Here is a 22,115-nt window from a genome sequence, read left to right as displayed (position 1 = left end):
GCTGTGCTCTTGGAGGAATTTTGGAAGGTCGGCCACTTCTGGGAAGGTTCACTACTGTGCTGAGTTTTTCCATTTGGAGATAACGGCTCTCACTGTGGTTCTTTGGAGTCCCAGAGCCTTTGAAATAACTTTGTAACCCTTCCCAGACTGATGTATTTCAATCACCTTCTTCCTCATCATTTCTGGAATTTCTTTAAACTTTGGCGTAGTGTGTTACTGGGTAAGACCTTTTACCCAACTTCATGCTGTTGAGAAAGATCTATTTAAGTGTAGATGTGATTGAACAGGGTTTGCAGTAATCAGGCCTGGTTGTGTCCGGTCCAGCTGAACCCCATTATGAATGCAGTTTCATAGATTTGGGGAATTAGGAACTATGGGGGCAAATACATTTTCACACAGGCCCAGTTGGTATCAGATAACTTTTTTTTGCTTCAATAAATAACATTATCATTTAAAAACTGTATTTTGTGTTTACTCAGGTTACCTTAATTATCTTAGATTTTGTTTTAATTTCTGAAGCAATTTAGTATGAGATCTACACAAAAACACAAGAAATCAGATAATACTTATTCACAGCTCTGTATCTCTGAAAACCAAACATTTTATAACAAATAAATTTTTGATTACTACTCATGAAACAGCAAACAAAACAACAAAAAATAACAACAAAATTTAATAGGATCAAAAAGTGAGGGATGCGCTAAATCAACATGCATGAAAGGTATCTCTCTTTTTTATTACAGGTCAAGGTTAAATTTGACCTTTTATCTCTGTTTAACTAATGAGCACAGAGAATGCACTAAAAGGATAAGATCATAACAGCGCCACACTAATAACACCAGAGTGTAAAGGTTCCGTTTTTTTTTTTTTTTTTTTAACCGATGTTTGTGTCATGGCGAAAGAGTTAGGATTTTGGGAAGTGCATAATGAAGCTTCTCTTCACTTTGCAAGACCCTTTCAGTCAAGGCAAAAAAGCTTTCATGGCCATAAACATTTGAAAAGCTGACGCAATGTTAACAACACTTGAGTGTAAAAAGATGTTTTCTTTCACAAACCTGTTTCTTAATTAACACTTAAGGTATCCGCTGTGTCAGGATGATGCGCCTCTATTGATTACTCCATATACACTAGTGCTGCTGCCAGTAATCGAAACATCAATAGTGCTGAAATTACTGAACTCCACCCAGAATACGAGCTTCATTAACATTCTTAACCCCAGCACAAATAAAACATGCTTTTTATTCCAGGATCCAGTGAAATAAATTGTACCTAGCTTTTTAGTGAATGCTCAGCACAGTACGAAGCCGAGTTGAGCTTATAAAGAAGTGAATTTGTGCTTTGTTAAACTACAGATAACCATTTCATTTCCAGATGGGCCCTCTAATAGAGGAGACTGCAAGAAAGTAAATGAGTTCTAGTAATATCTAGGTATGTCCTGCTTTTAAATCTATATAGCACAATAGGTTAATAATTGTTTCTTTAAATAACAATGACGATATCACTATACTTCATCAATGCAAGTGTTTTGTCTTTTCAGAGATCTCTCATCTGTTAAAGAGAATTATAAGACAGCATGTAAGAATGTAATACTGGACAGATAAATATACTATCATGGAGCATTTTATTAGAAACACTTGTACACCTGCTCATTCATGCATTTATCTAAATCAGCCAATCGTGTGGCAACAGTGCAGTGCATAAAATCATGCAGATACGGGCCAGCAGCTTTTGGTAATGCTCACATCAACCATCAGATCAGTATGGAGGGAAAATGTGATCTCGGTGATTTTGACCATGCCATGATTGTTGGTGCCAGAAGGGCTGGTCTGAGTATTTCTATAAGTGCTGATCTCCTGGGATGTTCACACGCAACAGTCTCTAGAGTTTACTCCGAATGGTGCAATTAAAAAAATATCCAGTGAGCGGAAGTTCTGCGGACATAAACGCTTCGTTGATGAGAAAGGTCAGTGGAGAACGGCCAGATAGAAAGGCTACAGTAACTCGGATAACCACTCTGTACAGTTGTGGTGAGCAGAAAAGCAACTCAAAATGCGCCACACATCGAATCTTGAGACAACAGCAGACGACCACGTCAAGCTCTGTCAAGCAAGAACAGAAAGCTGAGGCTGCAGGGGGAATAGGCTCACCAAAACTGGACGGTTGAAGACTGGAAAAGCGTAGCCTGGTCTGTTGAAACTCAATTTCTGCTGAGGCACACAGATGGTAGGGTCAGAATTTGGAAGTGACAGGATGAATCCATGATCCCAACATGCCTTGTGTCAACAGTCCGGGCTGGTGGAGGTGGTGTAATGGTGTGGGGAATGTTTTCTTGGCACACTTTGGGCCCGTTAATACCGATCAATCATCATCCTGAATGCCACAGCCTATTTGAGTATTGTTGCTGACCATGTGACCATTTACTAATCTTCTAATGGCTACTTCCAGCATTATAATGCACCACGTCACAAAAAAAAAGTCGTCTCAAACTGGTTTCATGAACACGACAAGGAGTTCAGTGTTCTTCAGTGGCCTTCCCAGTCGCCGGATCTGAATCCAATAAAACCCCTTTGGGATGAGATTTGCAGCATGAAAGTGGCCATAAATATTTGAAAAGCTGACGGAATCTGCAGGAACTGTGATGTGATCATGTCAACATGGAACTCTGCAGGAAATCTGCAGGAACTGTGATGTGATCATGTCAACATGGACCTGAATCTTAAAGGAATGTGTCCAACATCTTGTGGAAAGCAAAGGGAGGCTCTACCCAGTAAAGTGTTCCTAATAAAGTGCTTAGTGAACGTATATTGATTCATTAAATCAGTTTAAGATGCGTGTTTATTAGATTAATGCTTTTATAAGTGACACTTTGTATTTACTGTATTAGTTAACATAATATATTATGAACTATTATCAGCATTCATAAATCATAATTTTGTCATTTTAACAAAGCAAGTTCACACATGTATTAAAATATGTTTGTTTAAATGTTAACTAAACACACCTGTAATGAATAAAGATAAGTCCGGTAATCCACATAAATGAGTAATAATTAAATTACAGCATGTTCAGAAATAATTACTAACCGCACAGTGGTGTCCGGGTGTCAATATTAGAATTTTCTCCTCAGCCTCACTTCTAAATTTTGTCAGTTAGCAAACACAAATAACATACAAGTTTTTTTTTCATTATTTAGTTTGTTAATTTAAAAAGTAATAAATATTATAAAAATAATACCAGATTTCTTAATGCTACTCATGATGTATTAATGCTGATTTCCATGGTTTGTTCATGGTTATTAAGGAGTTCAATAATGGAACCTAAATGTAAGTGATACCCATTCATTTTCAGTAACTGGCTAAATGTTCACAAATGACCCACGTGTACCCATGTCACAAATTACCCTCACAATTTACAGAGGCTAAAAAGTCTCCGCTGAACATATGTACAACATAGGGTTAACATCACAGTGAGAAAGAACAGCTGAATTGAAAATGCCAAATATCCTATAGTCTAAAAAGACACCATTGGTTGCGTTGAATAGTCTGACAGAGAAGGCCTAAATAGCAAGGCCACAGAAATCCATTGAAAGGGCCCATTGTAGGCAAGAAAAAAAAAAAAAACTACTCTCGTTCTCCCAAGGACGTCTAATTAGCAGACAACAGCTGAGACCATTTCAAATGGTAATATTTTTCCTTTAAATGTTTCATAGAAATGTCCTTCCATACACAATTGTGCGTTCTTAGTGGATCTTTTGTTCACCAAGTCCCTTTTCACTGGCATACATGTGGGCATTTTTGAGTCAATGTACTAAATGGAAATCTCATCACACAATGGTTAAGTGGAGGGACAGTAATATTAAAAAAAAAAATTAAAATAAAAATGCATTCCGAACTAACCTCCTACACGCCAAAGAGCATAACAGCTTTGTCCACAATGACATGGCTCCTGATTTTCGGTTTACAAAAGAAACACAGAATACTTCTTTAAAAGTTCAAGAACAACCACCATTAGCACCAAAGAAGCCCCATCAATTGTCATGTTAAATAACATTATACAAAATGCATGCATACTGAATCATTTTGCTTGGGAAAACTTTTTTTCCCCCAGATTGATTCAAGCACTACCAGGTGAGTAGGTGCACAAAACCAGGATCACAACTATTAAATAGTTAGAACCAAGGATAAAAAAAGCTGGTTATTGTGGGTGCAGCTTTTCAGATTGTCCTGATAAAATCAAATCGGTATGTAACAGATCGTGGCTCAGGGTGGTGGACCCAGTCACCAGTCAAAGCAGCACTGTGAGCTTCACTAAGATAACCTTTGGGGTCAGTGTAAAATGGTCAGTGTGTGTGGATAGACAGATTTAAGAGTGACACATGGTGTAGTGTTGCAACATCGATTAAGCTGCTCTTCATTATTTTTGTAAAAATGAGCACAAATAACTCAGTATAAAAAGGTATATATATACACACACATACTGGGTATATGATTAGACTGTACTGTAACACAATTGCTCTACCTGACTAGAACTATTATGAATTTGCTATGCAACAGTGAAAAACCTTTCTTAACTCGGCGACAACATCTAAACCCAGCACTACACTCATGATAACTTCTTATAGAGCTAAAAAAAAAAAAACATGGCCATCGATCTAGACATCTATACACACACGCAAAGAAACACAAAACTAGTTGCTGTAAGATATTCTTGAAAAAAGGGAAGAAAGAAACCAAAATGAGAGGCACTTGTGGAGCTGTGCAATAAAGCCGAGGATGTGGGCTTGCTCCCGATGGGCTCATTAACACGTCCACAAGATGGCCAGGTTCTCTCAGATGTAATTAAGGCCACAAACGACTTTGTCAGGCAGTTTTTTTTTAACAGCATTCAAGGGAATATAACCACACATAGACTTAGACTCATACGGAGACATTTGACAGAAACAACTTTTGCCTAGCTGCCCCCATTTGTTCATTCCCCTCGAGGAAGCTGAAAAATCAATAGCAGCACCATTTACGATGAGCATGGCCATATGACCTGTCCACCCCTTGTCTTCATCATGAGCCTCATCGCTTAGTCTGGCTGCAGTGTTTTAGCCTCACACACACATACACACACTGCCCTTTTCACACTCATCGGGTCTTTAGCATTGGATTTTCACTGATGGGAATCTGATTGAATGATTGAAGCTATGTGGATGAGAAAAAGAAAAGTGGTTGGTTCTAGATTTTGAGAACTTCCTGTGTGTTTTGATTTTGCAATCACATAGATGGATGGATAGATGGATGGGGCAGACAGAGGGCTTTCAGGGCAGAAAATGGCATTTAGCTCTAATGACCCTTGGGGTTCCCAGTGGGGTTCTTCATACTGAAGCAGATATTGGGCTGTTGACAGTATGTGTACACTGACTGACTATTAAAACACTCAAGCTTAGAGATGGGAAACAAGTGGTGCTCAATTCAAGTAACACTTTATCCTAGTCAGAATCGCTTAGGATCCAAAGCCTATCTGGGGAACACTGTGAGTAAGGAAGTCTGGATACCAGTTCATCATAGGGCACCATACGTGCACACACACACACGCTATGAGGTGGCAATGCTACCCACTGCACCACCATGTCGCCCATGTATAGTTGGCGTATATATAGTGTTTATATCATCCAAACTAACATCCACTTGTTTGGTCCAAACAAGCCATCCAAAAATTAATTTAGATGCTGTATGCGCCAATTCCGTATGTGTTCTAGCAATCCACTGGATCATATTTGCTGCACAGACAGTGATGTCAGAACCTCTCTGGCTCAGAATAGGGACTTTAAGCAGCAGCTGCGAATGGAACGGCTACGGCTACCAGAAGTAAGCTGTTACACCGCCATAGCCAAGAACGTATAAAATCACTAAGCAACCGTAAACAAGACGGCACAACCCAACATTGTCATTTACTGAAATACAAAAAAAACGTCATTTAAAAAGCAATAGAAGGATTGCTTTTGGCATTAAATAATAATCTATTGTCAGAAGAGATTTTACTCTTGTATGATGCCAATAAGTCTAAAAAAGCAATACAGTACTTGCCTTTTAATCTTGATTACATGGAGGAAGACGAATGCCTAAATGAATTTCGTGTCAGAAACTTAAAATGAACTTAAGTTTAAAAAATATCAACACAGATTGAATAAAAGACTAATGGTACAATCATATACTGGTGCAATTACAATGTCATATACCATAAAACATAACATTTTGTTGCCTGATCTGTCAGGTTGTAACGACTACGGCAAAGCAGCTATTCTCCCACGGTATAGACGGTACGGAGTAGCAGTTAAAATCGCGCATGCGCAATACAACGTCAGAATGCCGTTGCCGTTCCATTCGCAGTTGTTTCTTAAAGTATCTAATATTTACTGCTGCCCTTTCCTTTTTTGTCTTTATAACTACTACAACGTTTGACCGTTTTAGAGTTTTAGAGATTTTTAGTTCAGGGAAGCAGAGTGGTGAGGCAGGACGCATTTCACCTCACAGCTAAAAGATGACTGGTTCAGTCCTAAGCACAGGTAACTGTCAAAGTTTCGCATGTTCTCCCAGTGTCCACTTGAGCTTCCTCAGGTTTCTCCAGTTTCCAACCACCTCCTAAAAACATGCTAGTACATGGACTGACAATGCTAAATTGCCCCTAGGTGTAAATGAGTGTGTGAATATGTGTGCGCGCATGGTGATCTGTGATGGACTGATGTCCCATCCGGATTGTGTCCTTGCTTCCAAGCTGGTGTTCCTAGGATAAGCTACAGCACATCTGCCAGCCTGACCAGGATAATGCAGTTGTTAAATATGAATGAACGTATAAATGAATGACTGCCGTTCTTTATAGTACTTGTTACTTAGTTAACTGATATCCATTTGGTTTTCAGTGTAATTGGTTTTATACTATTTTACAGTTGCTAGCAATCAATATTTACTTTTGCAACACCTCACACACCACTCAGCACATATACACAGCTAAGCTATATAGTGTTTGTTACTTAGCTTACTGTTTGGCAACCATCATTTTGGCACCCATCCTCCTATCCATTTCATTCAGAACTTGAGTGTAATCATTTTTCAAGCAAGTATGAAAACATTTGCAAACTGGGCCTTAGAGATGAATAGTTTTGCTGGTGGTAAAAAAAAAAAAAAAAAAAAGTTTGATTGTGATCAAGGAATGAATTTTATGTCAAAGTATGAAGAAAAAGCAACTCTGTGAAGAAAAAAACTCAAATATAAATCAATATAATATTGAATGTAAACCCTGTTCATTTTGTAAATAAAGACTTATCCTGATCCTGAATTTCTAATGTTAGAATGCACATTTTATTCATTCTTTCTTTAGACATGTCACAAAACTAAAAGTAACACTAACACCCTAGATCTCCCCATCAACACAGGCAAACAGACTGAACAACAAAGGCATCCGACCTGAAGACGAAATCTTTCAATGAGCTTGACTTTGTCTGCTAAAAGAGTCAATGATTCAGTCCATCCTTTTAAGAGCTTAAGCCTATCAAAATGCCATTAGTATGCTCGAAGGACGCTAGATGCCCCTGACTGGACGAGCAGTGACATTACCCCATATTTAGCACTGGGACCCTCAGTGAGGTGACAGAGGAGCAAGGCCAATTCCCAAATGACTAGTTGCCTAACAGATTAAAATGGTTTTCAAAACACACTGCCACGAGAAAAAAAAAAATGCCAGCATAGCCTTTCCTTTATGGCAGCAACAAAACAGGCCCCTGAGACCAATGTTTCCATCATTGCCAAAAGAATGACAAATAAAGCAGTAAGGTGTCTTAGACAAAGATCAGATTTAAGCCTAAACTATACCGTCATAAAAAAAAAAATGTATATATTCAAGAAAAGTCAGTAAAACTCCACAACAGAGTCCAAGAATAAACATATATTTATACTTAAATAATGCCTTCATACTGATGAATTAATATATGCATCAAAATTTGACACTAACATTCATCTCATATGCATATATACAGTATGAATAGCCATTAATAATGGTAACAGTTATTCCTTAACATCTTGATAACTCATTCTGTTGATTAATATCACAACTGGCGGTGTTAATAAAGATCATTTTACAGCAATTTACTTGCAATTAAGGTAAATTACGGTACAATCTACTGGAATTTTTTTTTTTTTTTTACAGTGTACAGCAAGCTCTGTTTTCTAGAAGAAATTAGAATGTACCAAAACTCTATTACTAACTTTGTCAACAGAAAAAAAAAAATCAAGGTTTGAGTATTTATTTTATTTATTTACTTTAAAAGGTGTTGGATTTAACTGTACTTCAGGTAAGGACTTAGCTGAAGTACTTTATCCACCTTTTAACACTTTCATTCAGTGTTTCTGCTTTTGAGGGATATGTTAAATACAATACACATTTCTCTGGCTCTTTTTTAAAACAGACTACCACTACACATTTAAATAAGAGTACTCACAAAGGCCTTTCGACAGGAATGAATTATAAACCTGCGTCTAATGGCCCTCAACACTACGGCCCAGCGTCATCAGTCACTTTTCAAATCTGTCACATTCAGTCCTTTAGTAATAGAACATTCCTCGTATAATTACATTCCTTAGTGAAGTTCTTTTACAGAGGCTGAAATATTGAGATCCCACACAGTGACATAAGTGAAAGTGTGAGACAGCGAGCGTAATGCTTTGGTACATTGATCAACATCTACATTATCAAAAACCAACAAAACTATGGAGTTTATGAACAAACATGTTATATAATGTGGATGGACATGTGCAGATTCTCGCAGATGGCATTTGCATTTTTGTACCATTTGTGGAATTTGTACATATGTTATTACAACCACAATTCCATAAAATGCGGTGTAAAATAAAAACAGAATGCAGTGATTTGCAAATCTCGTAAACCCATATATTATTCACCATAGAACATAGAAAACATATCAAATGCTTAAACAGAGGAAATGTCCCATTTTAAGAAAAAAAAAAATAAGGTAATTATGTATTCGATGGCCGCAACACGTCTCAGAAAAGTTTGGATAGGGCAACAAAAGGCGGGAAAAGGAACATTTTGCAACTAATTAGGTTAATTGGCAACAGGTCAGTAAAATGATTGGGTATAAAAAGAGTGTCTTAGTGAAGCAGAGTCTCTCAGAAGTACAGATGGGATGGAATCTGGATGGAATCATATACTGCTATAAAACCTGTATATACCTTTCAGCATTGATGTTGCCTTTCCAGATGTGCAAGCTGCCCATTCCATAGGCACTAATGCACTCTTACCATCAGAGATGCAGGATTTTGAACTGAGCGCTGATAAAAAGCCAGATGGTTCCTCTACTCTTTATTCCTCCTTAGTTTAGAGGACGCGGCATCCATGGTTTCCAAAAAGAATTTAAAATTTCTATTCGTCTGACCACAGAACAGTTTTCCGCTTTGTCTCAGTCCACTGTAAATGAGCTTTGGCCCAGAGAAGACGGCAGCGTTTCTGGATCATGTTCGTATATGGCTTCTTCTTGATTGAGCATGAGAGAGCTTTAACCAGCATTTGTGGATGGCACGGTGAACTGTGCTCACAGACAATGAGTTCTGGAGGTGTTTCTGAGTCCATGCAGCGATTTCCATTACAGAATCAGGCCTGTTTTTAATGCAGTGTCACCTGAGGGCCTGAAGATCACAGGCATGCGATACTGATGTTCACCCTTGTCCCTTGCGCATAGAGAGTTCTCCAGATTCTCTGACTCTTTTGATAATATTATGTAGTGTAGCTGATGAGATATTCAAAGTCTCCACAATTTTACGTTGAGGAACATTATTCTGAAATTCGTCCACAAATTGTAGATGCAGTTTTTCACAGATTGGTGAACCTCTGCCCATCTTCACTTCTGAGAGACTCTGCCTCTTTAAGATACTCTTTTTATACCCAATCATGTTACTGGCCTGTTGCCAATTAAGCTCCAGCTGTTTCTTTTTAGTATCACTCACTTTTCCAGCCTTTCCTTGCCCCCGTCTCAACTTTTTTGAGATGTGTTGCGGCCATCAAATTCAAAATTACCTTTTTTTTTCTTCTTAAATGGGTACATTTCCTCAGTTTAAACATTTGATATGTTTTCTGTGTTTTATTGTGAATAACATCTGGGTTTATGAGATTTGCAAATCAATGCATTCTGACTATTAAATATATAAACAGTAGGATACAGTATCATATCTGCTATCAAACCATTTCTTTTGTTTTGTGATTTTTTTTTTTTATGTCTTGTGTTCCTTCATTTAAGCCTTTTGCATTCTTTTACAACAAAGAAAGCTCAAAATTTCAGCCTCAAATCCAAAGTTACATGCTAAAAGATTAACTTTGTCAACTATAATGAAGCATGAGAACTGACAGTGGCTTTGCATGGCCAACCTGGTAGCTCAACGCTTAATTGCAACAAGGTGCATTATGGCAAAGCATGCTTTGTGGCAACATTAACTAGATTTTACATCATCTTTTGGCAATGCCAGAATATTTGCATTCCCTTAAATGCTCCTTTTTGGAAAAAGAAAACCAAACCAGATTTGGAAAACCACATCTTTTCTTCTCCCTCTCTCCTTTGAATCCATCCCAGCAAAGAAGCTAACGGCTGACAGTTCCAGGCCTTCACTTCTCATCATCCAGCCATCAAACAAAAGACCCAGCTGAGCTCACTTAAGAGCATTCACAACATGTTCTCTCCACATTCAGCCAGTGTAAAGCAGTAAAATCATGGCATTGTAAGTTGTGAACAATGAAGGAAGTGGTGCAATCATACCGGTTGGCACCATCAAGCTTAAAGAGATCAGTCCAACAGAACAATGCACAAGAGTCTCTATGAGATAAAAAGACTTTTATTTTATACATTTTATTTGTGTTCAGGTACTAATCAGAGGTTTGTGTGTACTGATAATATACTCTTATCCAAATAATGTTATGTTTACAACAAATTCTGTGAGTAAAGAATCTTATGAGGAACCTTGAGCCCCATCTCAGAACCTGAAAGTCCCTTTGAAGTGCCTTGAAACACGTAGCATTATTCAACTTGTTGACGTAATTTCCACTGAAATAGGATGTCAGGGTGGGACATATCCTCCCAAATTTTATATAGCCATTGGTGTTTCGCTTACCCCACAGCATGGGCTAAGCTGATATGTTGCCTCTCGCTTAACAACGGGCAACTTCCAGAAGGTGATTTTTTGGCGGAGGCACGCTTCAGATTCTAGAGAGCTTTTGATTGGACAGAAATTCTGATGACAAGCTTAAGTGCAGAACAAGGTCGTAAAAATTGTTGATCTGTATTGGTGATAGAGAGAGACTGTAAAATCTTCTTATATCTTCTAAATGCAAATTTTGCCATTGTTTTGGACCAAACTAGCTTATAGGTAACCTTAAGGCTAACATATTCATACTAAAAGCCACAAAACTTCAATTTTGATTTCATGGGGACCTTAACGTTGAAATGTCTGTGTGTTTCACTAACCTTCATACACACCTCTGGTTATTAGCACCTGGGAATTTAGGCCAATTCCTAACACAAACTAATGTACAACCTGCTATGCTGGTGCTTTGTTGTGTTTTATTTAGATATTTTGTCACACAATAGTGTAAACAGAAATATGAATTTAAGTGAGTAGGACAACAAAATTTTTCCAAGCCCAAACTTAGTACTAGACTATATTAACATTGATGCAATAACATGCAATAAGCATGTTGTGCTCTGTTGTTCATTCCCTGGTGTCATGTTCATCCCCTTCTTCCAAGTGTGCACAACAAAATCAAAGAAGGAGTCACTTCTTTTAATTCTCTATGCTCTAGTAATTTAGTTACAAAAGTAATGCACTTAATACTGCATAATATTGGCGAAATCAACTCAATTTTGATTCGTCCAGGTCATATATTTGGATTTTAGCAAATCCAACAGTAACACTGTATTGATTAATATAAACAATGCTGATGGAAATTGAGCTCTTCATATGTTTAAGGAATCTCCCAGATGGCACGTCTGTGCAGGCTGAAGTGTAAATAAGAGATAGCGGGACGTCCCATTTCTTTTGTATAGAGTTACAAATGGCAGCATTTTAAATGCTTTTTTCCACCTTGATACTCCTAGATTTTATATATATATATATATATATATATATATATATATATATATAATTATACATTTCAGAAACAAAGCCAAACAAATAAATGTTGGGCAAATATATTTACATTTTTCTAGTAAAAGCAGAAAGGTTAAGCAAATTATTGATACTTGTGCCCTGCACTTTACATGTCAGCAGGTATGATGGGAGTTGATAAATTATTAAATTAAGACCGTGCTTTAACCAATAGTCGTTATTTACACTGTTTGTGCTTAAATATTATGTTAAGCACATGCATTGCTAATATTTATTTCTGCTTATACAGGAAATACATATTATATTGAATGTATAGGTGTATGAATCGCCTGCAAGTCCATCTCTGCAAGCTTTGCTATGCAACTCAATTCCTCTTTATAGACAACTAAGCTGGAGTTGCCAAACTGGGCAGAATAAGCCGTTTTGGCTGAAGAAATCCATTCTGCAACAACTCTCTCATTACCACCGCTGGCACTGAGATGGTGAAGGGAATTAACCATCCATGACACACACACACACACACACGTATGTATGCATGCACACACACACACACGTTGTGGAATTTTGGCTAAACCACTTGAATCTTCCGTCAGCAATTTGGAAACTGGCTTTTCACTGAAAAGTAACCTACTAGTCATTTACTCATTCCTTTTCTGGGAAAGCTGATCTGAATTATATTCTAAATAACACAAATATGCAACACAAATTCTAAAGCATGATGGTCATTACAGTCATGTTCGAGAGCATTAGTATATAATTAAGGCGGGTGAATAAGACGTCACTGACATAGCGTCTAAACAGTGCTTGTAGAAGAATGAGTCTTTTCTTAGGATTTAGTGAGTTTAAAAGCAGCTAAGAGCCAACAGCTTACAGCAGCAGCACAAGAGAAAGGAACATCAGTGAGCCCTGATGGAGAGGCACAACTGCAAGAGCACTAAGCAGTTTTTTGAATATTACTGACCCAGCATTTAGAAAATACGAAGCACGTCAAAGAAAAAAAATGAGTGCTTTTTTAGTCTGAAAATCCTTTCACCCTCTCATATTCAGCCGATCAGATTAAGAGAGAGGTTTAAGAAGATTTGGACCCAAAAAAATAAAAAACCTGCAAGCTGCAAGAACAGTTTGTGATTCATTGGCCTCGGGCAATTCATCATAGAAATTGAGTTTCTAATGCAGCATCTTGTGAATCCCTTTTTGCCCCGTCAACGTTTTAATACATTACATTGAGAATGTAAATCGTGTTTTAAAAAAAGATGGCAAAACGTAGCACTAACTGCCCCCCTCAGTCTTTCGTCTCTCTCCCCCAAACCCCACCTCTCTCTCCCTCACTCTCTCTCTCTCTCTCTCTCTCTCTCTCTCTGTATGCTAAGTCACTGACAAACTCACTCACTCCCACCCTCACTGCCCAGTGTACTTTGGGCAGATCTGAGGAAGAAACTGCTTCAGGCCCAGTAATTCTTTGCGGCTGAAAAGGAAGGCTAAATCTTATTATGCCACTTAACTTGTTATTTCTAGCCTGCTGTGGGCTTTAACATAAATTCAGTAGGATAAATAAGTTTGTTTCTTTTCTTCTCTAGTCTCCTCCCACTTGTCCTAAAAAAAAAAGAGAAAAGAAAAAGAGAGAGATAACAGGGAGCACAAAGGGCCGTGGATACACTGAACTTCCTAATGTGCAATAACGGACTCCTTGGCCAAATCTCAATACTTCAGTCAATCTCTCTATGTACACAAGAAGTATTTAATTCAATTCATTCTTATCCCTGAGCTAACCAAGGTCTTCTAGTAATATATTATCCTCAGCAATATCTGCATTCAAAACAAGTTTTGATTCACAATAGGTACTGTATGGCTACAAGTGATGCAGTTGTAATGAAGGGATATTTTCATATCCCTGTACTGTGTATACAGTAGCCTACTATAATCTTCAGGACATGCAAACCAGAGACTTAAAAATAATGAAATTAAATTTTTCAAAAAACAAAATATTACTCTAAAGAGCAGTACACTGTGTTATAACTAAAGTCTGTATTCTATAACTAAAGGTAATACCGATATAGAATGACATTTCTATATCTGTAATACCAGTACCTACATTACCACTGCCATTGCCCAAAACAATATTGATATTAGTGAATCTCTAACAGACACACATAGCCCATCCTCTTTTAAGATGCTTTTTGGTGCATCTTCGTGCCATACCAAAAAAAACAACAAAAAAAAACATTAATTTCTGTTCATTATTTCAATATAACACAGTCAAGTGCACAGTAATGCATGCTGAAAATCCCTACCTGAAGGGAAAAATGGAAAATAATTGACAGCCTTGCAGCAGTCATAACCCCATTCAGCCGCAGCGTGCCCGCATATGGCGCCAGAAATCTGTGAGTAAATCTGCTATTAATATGTATAAGTGTTATAATCTCTGCCTGAATGAGCTGGCGAATATGAGGGGAAGATTTAGGAAATCCGACATGAGTTTTTTAGACAGGAAAATGGCCACCCCTCTTAATCACATTTGAAATGATGCATTTCATATCAATCAGCGGACCATGCGCCTGGCAGGTTTCAATATATCGCTCTTTGGCATAGTGTCCCTCCATTATGAAACCAATTCAGCTGATTGCACTGCTCACAGCCCATATAATCTTTAATAATCTCGGTCTTAATTGCCACACATCAACTCTTCTGGCTATTAAGGGTAATATAATATACTTGTGCACATGTGTGTGTGTGTGTGTGTGTGTGTCTATATTAAGGTGTGAGAGTGTGTGCGAGTGTATATCTGTACATGTTTGCATTTGTGAACAAATGTATAAATGCACTTCAGTTTGTGATTTTGTACATGCATATGTGAGTGCTGTGCATTCCTTTCAATATAGGGTCAGGTCCATAAATATTTGGACATTTACAAAGTTAGTGTTATTTTATCTGTCTACCAGCACATTGAGTTAAAAATTAACAGTGCTTTTATTTGAAGGTATTTACATCTAAACTGGGTGAACGGTGTAGGAATTACACACTTACAGTACTTTTTTATATGGGTTTCTCTTGCTGGAGTCAAAACTGAAGTAAAAACACCCTAAGAACAAGCAGGAACTGAAGACAGCTGCAGTAAAGGCCTGGTAGAGCGTCACCGGGGGGGCGGGGAATTAAAAATGGCAATTTAATTTATGATTAGAATTGATTGTTTTTCCAATAGCATTTGGTCCCTTAAAAAAGAGGGGGACAATAACTTTGTCGGTGTCCAAATATTTATGGACCAGTTGTGACTTTGTGGGGACATTAGGTTGGTCCCCATGAGGAAAACTGCTTTTTTGTACAAAACTATTTCTTTAAAAACTAAAAGAGGCTAAAGGTTTCTGAGGTTAGAGTTAGATTTAGGTGTTGCATAGCATGAAATAGCTGTAAAGTCCTCCCAAAGATAGTAAGACAAGCGTGTGTGTGTAGTTACTTGTGAAAGTGTTATTGTTCATCTCCATTAAGGAACGTATATGTTTGCTGTAACTCATTCAACAGGTGTTGTCTATCAGTACTTTTAAATGGACAACAATAATCCAATATTAACCTGATTAAGACAATACTCTGATTAAGAAACTAGCATGTAAACAGCGATTATTGATGACCTTAATCCGACTAAAGTCATACTCGAAGTAAACACAAATCGAATGGAGACAGGTGGAGTATTCCTGTTTTAGTCGCATTATGGAAGTGCATTACAGACATGTAAACACCTTAATCACACTATTAACGTCGTGTGGGAATTTTCACCGCATTTTGTGACAGGACACGTACACACACGGCAGCGCTCAACCGTTTGACGGCAAACAAGAGAACATGGCTGCGTCCCAAACCGCATGCTTACCTACTGTATAGTAGATTATATACACACGTTACTATACACTATATAGTAGATAAGTACGCGGTTTGGGACGCAGCCCAAGGTTTCAAGCAGTCGTCTATTTGCACGTACAGCATGACAAATAATTAACTGCACTTGAAGTGTTCCTAAAATGAAAACTGAAACATCCAAAACTGTATACGGTTCCATAACGAAGACCAACTGTATGTCGATACGTGAAATTCTGTAGGGAACGTCGGATGGCGTGGTGTAGGGACGTAATGACGTGTGCCGTTAATCGATCTATGTTCTATAACATGTAAAACTCGTATATGAAAGGAGCATTCTAAAAGCGACTCATGTAAACACCTTAATCAGAATATTGTCTTATTAAGATCAATAATTAGATTACTGCTGTCCATGTAAGCGTAGACTATGACTAAGTACACAGACAACCCTCCACACAATTAACTTATGTAAAACACCAGCAACACACCTTTATACTTTGCACATTGTCTGCCTGCTTTAGATTGCCTACATTTATCCTTGTTCTGTTTTTATTATATTTATTAACTTACTGTCACTTTGTGACCTGGATGCTTTTTTTCACTTGACATTTTATTCCACAACACTGTACTGTATGCATCTACCCTATTTACTGACTTACAGATAACCGTGTCTTGTTAGTATTAGGTGTCTAATGTCTGTAATTGTCTGTTGTTGTGATAAATCTATTTCCCTCAGGGATCAGTAAAGTACTCTATCTATCATAACTGTGTGCTGTGTGCTTCCTTAGGCCTATGTTAGACTGTAAACTCAAGGGTTTTGTAAAAGTTTTGGGCAAAGCACCCAAAATGAGCATTATGTATTTTCTGTGACCCCAGGCCTTGACCACCCGACATTTTTCTAAATTCCAGATTTATAATTTAGGAATACTGTAACATTGGAATATTTTATCATGTGTCAGTAACATACAGTCAGCTCTGAAAGTATTGACAAAAGGTCAGAATTTCAGCATTCACTTCAACAACTGTTGCATTCTTCTGTTATGATGTGTTTCCAGGTTTGTACCACAGCTTCTTTTAGACATTTGTTCAGGAGGTGAAATGCATGCTCTTCAGGAGGTGAAATGCATGCTCAGCTGGGTTACGGTCTGGTGATTGACTTGGCCAGTCTACAATCTTCCACTTTTCCCTGATGGCAGTGTGTTTTGGTTCACTGCCTTGTTGCTTGATGAAGTTCCTCCCAATTAAATTTGATGAATGTCTCTGTAAATTGGCAGATAGAATGATTCTGTAGACTTCTGAATTCATCCTGCTGCAACCATCATGAGTTACATTATCAATAAAGATTAGAGAGCTTGTTGCAAAAGCAGCCATGCAAACCCAAGCCATGACACTTCCTCCACCATGCTTGACTAATGAGCACGTACTGTAGTTTTGGATCATGAGCAGATCTTTCTTTCTCCACACTTTGACCTTTCCATCACTTTGATGGAGGTTAATCTTGGTTCCATTTTGTGGTTCATCTCTGCATTTCTTTGCTAATTCCAATTTGGCCTTACGATGCTGATGAGTGGTTTGCATCTTATAGTATGGCCTTTATATTTCTGCTCTTGATGTCTTCTTCCAACGGTGGATTGTGATACCTTCAGTCCTACTCTGTGGAGGTTGTTGGTGAGGTCGATGAATGTTAATTTTGGGGGGTTTTTTCAAAGCTGCTGTTGCTTTCCTTTACCTTTTCCATGTCTAGTTGGTAGTACACCAATGCTTTCTTTCTTTTTCAGGATATTCCAAATTATTGTACTAGCTATGTCTAATGCTATTGCAATGGCTCTGATTGATTTTCCCTCTTTTCTTAGCTCTGGTCTTCATGGTGGTTTATCCTTTGGTTTCCAAGTGGAACTACAAAATGTTTAGCAATTTCACGCACAGAGATGTTAAACACACTGACAAACTCTGCTAAAACTTTGCGTGGTCTTTGTGATTGTTATGCGCTGTATCTCAAATCAAAAACTCTGCCCTTAAAGTATTTGCTAATGTAAAAAAATCCAGAAAGGCTGGTTCGCAACCTTCTGCTGGTTCTGGTAGGTTTGAAGGCAGCATTGAAGGTTTTTAAAATTCAAACCGTAACTGTAATAGGAAAACCAGTAAGTGTTAGTACTCAGTAATGGTCTAGAATAGCACATAAGAATGCAATTTGAGACACAATGCTAGTTTGTTTAGCAGAGGTAGATGGATGTGAAAATTTGTCTGTTTCTATTACTGAACATCAGGTGTAGCGTGTCAGGATAGTGAAAAGACTAAAACAGCATATATGCTCTTCATTTAAAATAGCAGCACACAAAATCAGTCTTCATACAGTGCTATGGCTAATAAAAAATTTAAAAGAAATAAATAAACCAAAAGAGAAGATTGTGAGTTTCTCTCATGACCCCAATTGTAAATCAAGCGACACAACCTGGGGTCACGACTCCTGGTTTGGGAACCCCGGCTGTCACTGTTTTTTCTCTTTTATGGTACAAGTGTGTTTAACTGTATTATTGTAAAGGCACGTAGGACTGCCTGTGTTTGTTTGAGTGTGCGTGCATATGTGTGTGTGTGTGTGTGTGTGTATATATATATATATATATATATATATATATATATATATATATATATATATATATATATATATATATATATATATAAATAAATAAGTGTGTGTGTGTGTGTGTTTAAGCCCTCTCTCCCAGTGACCTGACAGGGACTGAATGCGGGTCTCCTCACCGCGTCTCTCCTCAGCAGTCATTAGCTGGCTGACTGGCGCGCTGTAGTGAGTAGGCTTGACTTTATTTAATGCTTCAGAAGGCTGTTTCACTACGAGCCTCATGTGTAACGAAAAAGTAATCTCAAAGTGAAGAGAGTAGAGCTGGGGGGGGGGGGGGGGTGAAAAACTCCTTCATCTCCATCCCTGCAGCTTCCCTGAAGCACCTGATGGTCTAAAGTTGCAGATTGTGAAAGGCCATTGGACAGCCTGTGCATATGTCCTACATGTTAGTGTTGGAGTTCTTTTGGAAACTCATGACTGTTGAGGACAGTCTACACAGATAATGTGTCACAAAGACAAGACAAACAAGCTCAATAACGTTATATAACAGAGTATTTAGTAGTGGATTCATACACTGCTTGCTAATCGGCTAATTAGCGATTCCTACAAGCTTGGCACAGAACACACAGGGATGCTAAACAATTAGTTATATACACAAACAGCTAAAAGTACTTACTTTTATTGCACAATTAGGCTACATCTACAGTATAATACTGAGGTGCTGTTTGTAGGCATTTCTCACTGTTAAAACTATCGTTCACAGTGCATTATGGGAATCCTACAGCCACAGACAGTACTCTGTATGAAAATGCAAATATATAAACTATTAAGACAGCTTCTCAGAGTCTGTGATTTTAGCATGTGGAATTTTTCTTAAAGCTTGAGGCTCTAGTAAGAACACCAGTAGACTGATCTAGCTGGATTGGATCACCCTGGTCTTAATATCTAGCTTAAAAGGACTGCACTGTTCTCTATACACAATGCAGAACACAATATTGGACTGCATATATTTTTTCGCAAAATATCAAATTTTATTTGGACATAATTTCATGGAAAACTCAAACTCACACAAACTTGGACTGTAACAAGAAATTGGTAGTTCATCAAATATGAACAGGTATAGCCAACCTCACCACACTTCACCTTAACTGGAATCATACAAAACGTTGGGTTTTTTTTTGTTGTTGTTGTTGTTTTATAAAATGTCCTTGCTCAATTTTATGCTTACCCATGCTGTTGTACTTTGTTCATTTGCAGGATTCGCATCTTTTTTTTTTTCTGTCCACAAAAGAGGTGAGCCAGTACCAGTACATAAACATTAAATATCCATCATCCATTTTTTGTCTTTTCTGTTTGTTTTTTTTTTTTCTGTTATATGAAAAGGATGTTTCATGTAGTACCTGGCAAGTGGAAAGGAGTCACTGAGCTCTGCTCCCAATTTACTGCAGCGTTCACAAAGTGTGAATCATACAAGGATTTAATCTCACTTAAGTCCACTTAAACCCTTCTCGGCTGCAGAACGGCGCACTTGAACTGTCACAGGTAGGCCTATTTCACTGGGCCATCTCTACACCCACAGTGGCACTACAGCAGCAGTGTTTATGAACCTGACACCTACTACAAATCCATCCAAACTCAATTTGGTAGGAGATAGAGTATTAAACAGATGTAAGACACCATTAATAAAGCTCAGTCTGCCAGTAACTTGGCTACTGTTCAAGGTAAAGTGCCTACTCATCCTTGTGATATCACCAGAATCATCACTGTATAATTAGAAAAGCAGAATCTGGTTCATTTACAGCTGAATTTACTTGTACAATTTGATCTCAGTACGTGAACATGAGAGCAAGACTGATTGTAGGGTTTTTGAGTTACTGTGTGTGGAGTTTCACAGGTTTTCACTACTGTATGTACTTGTGGGTTTCCTCTGGGTTCTCCAGTTTCCTCCCACCTAACAAATCATGCCAGGAGGTAGCTACTCTAAATTGCCCCTAGGTGTGAATGAGTGTATTCAAGGTGCTCTGTGATGAACTGCCATCTCATTTATGTTGTGTCCACACTTCAAGGGATCCATTGCAAACCTGACCAGAACAAAGTGGTTCTAAAAAAAGGGAGAGAAGGAGAGCAGAAGAAAGGAAAGAAGGAAGGAAGTAATACTAAGGTTTCACAATTGCCATGATCAAAATTTCAGAAGACAGTCATTCTTTTAACCATTAATGCCATCAACTATGAAACTATCCATCCATCCATCCATCTATCCATTTTCTGTACCGCTTATCTTACCCAGGGTTGTGGTGGAGCCACAGGGAACTGTGAAAGGAGGGGGATACCCTGGATGGGGTACCAACCAATCGCATGGCACAATCACACACACATTCACACACCCATTCCCACACTACAGACAATTTGGAAATGCCCATCAGACTACAACAGGTCTTTGGACCGGGAGAGGAAACCGGAGTACCCGGAGGAAACCCCTGAAGTACAGGGAGAACATGCAAACTCCGTGCACACGGGGGGAGGTGCGATTTGAACCCCCAGCCCTGGAAGTGCGAGGCCAATGTTTTATCCACTAAGCCACTGTGATGAAACTACCCATCATGAAACTAATATTTTTATAATAAAATAATTTTCAGCAAGCAAAATACACACTTAAATCATGTTCTATTATTCCCTGGTAATAGAGAAAATTAGAATGTAACATTCAAATCTGTATTTAACCTTTCAAAGCAGGAGGATTATAGAATAAAGGCTCTATTCCAAACTACTTCCTCACTCCCTCCAACCGGCAGCAATAATAACGATCATTATCACCATTGTATGAAAAACGGATTATCATATCACTGTACAAATGCAGGAACACCCCTACTATTATAAAGTCATTTCATTCTCATCAGGATAGCCGTTTGAAAATGGTGGGAGTGCTCAGTGTGTGACAAGGCCATCGCAGGTGACCGTTCTCTCTCTCTGTGCTATTTTCTGATCTACGATGTGTCTGTGTTTGAGGAATTCAGGCCACTTAAGGTGCAGATTCTTTCAACACTGGACTTGCATATTTGTGATGAGAAAAAAATATAAAGGAAAAAAGTGAAATAGTCCTTTAATGTTCCTTTTTCTGGGATGGGGGTGCGGGGGGGGGGGGCGGCTATTGAAACACTGACTGTAGTAGAATATCATATTGTTTAACATGCATAAACTTTATTCAACCACAATGAACTAATATATGAAGGTTTCACATCCCATCAATTACATTTTATACTAACAGACTTTGAAACACACCCTTTATTTAAATAAAAGAATGAGATAGTAATTAAGGTTAAAGCTTTAATTTTTTAATTAAAAAAAAAGGCATTGGGGTCAAATAAAAACCTTCAGAGTTTTTACTTACAGTACACTTAGATTCATCTCAATTATTAAATCTGATTGAAGCTGTGAAACTGAAACCTAGTGTGGTGAAGGGACACTAGCACCCTATGGTGGATGAAACAAGCACTACTTTTGTAAAACATGAACTATGAAAATGAGAGCTGTAATTCCCT

This window comes from Ictalurus furcatus, chromosome 11, assembly GCF_023375685.1.
Source record: "Ictalurus furcatus strain D&B chromosome 11, Billie_1.0, whole genome shotgun sequence".
Lineage (NCBI taxonomy): Eukaryota > Metazoa > Chordata > Actinopteri > Siluriformes > Ictaluridae > Ictalurus > Ictalurus furcatus.
The sequence above is the reverse complement of the archived record's forward strand: the minus strand, read 5'-3'. Positions refer to the sequence as shown.